Consider the following 268-nt stretch of genomic DNA (forward strand, 5'->3'; position numbering starts at 1 on the left):
TTAGCATGCTGCTATCAACAGCCTCCTGCTGGTCTTCAGGGTCCTGGTGCACCTCAGATACTCTGTCCTCTTCTCTATGGGTTTGATGATTGATACTACATTTATTGTATTCAATACATGTTACCGTTAACGATGAGATAAGGCAAGGCAAGGCAAGTTTATTTATATAGCACATTTCAGCAACAAGACAATTCATAGTGCTTTACACAGAACAACAAAAGCAAGAAACACATCATAAAACAAGACATTGTAAAACAATGTCATAAAA

Source organism: Semicossyphus pulcher, unplaced genomic scaffold, assembly GCF_022749685.1.
Source record: "Semicossyphus pulcher isolate SPU_LCO1_2020_fin unplaced genomic scaffold, fSemPul1.0.p SCAF_17, whole genome shotgun sequence".
NCBI classification, from domain to species: Eukaryota; Metazoa; Chordata; class Actinopteri; order Labriformes; family Labridae; genus Semicossyphus; species Semicossyphus pulcher.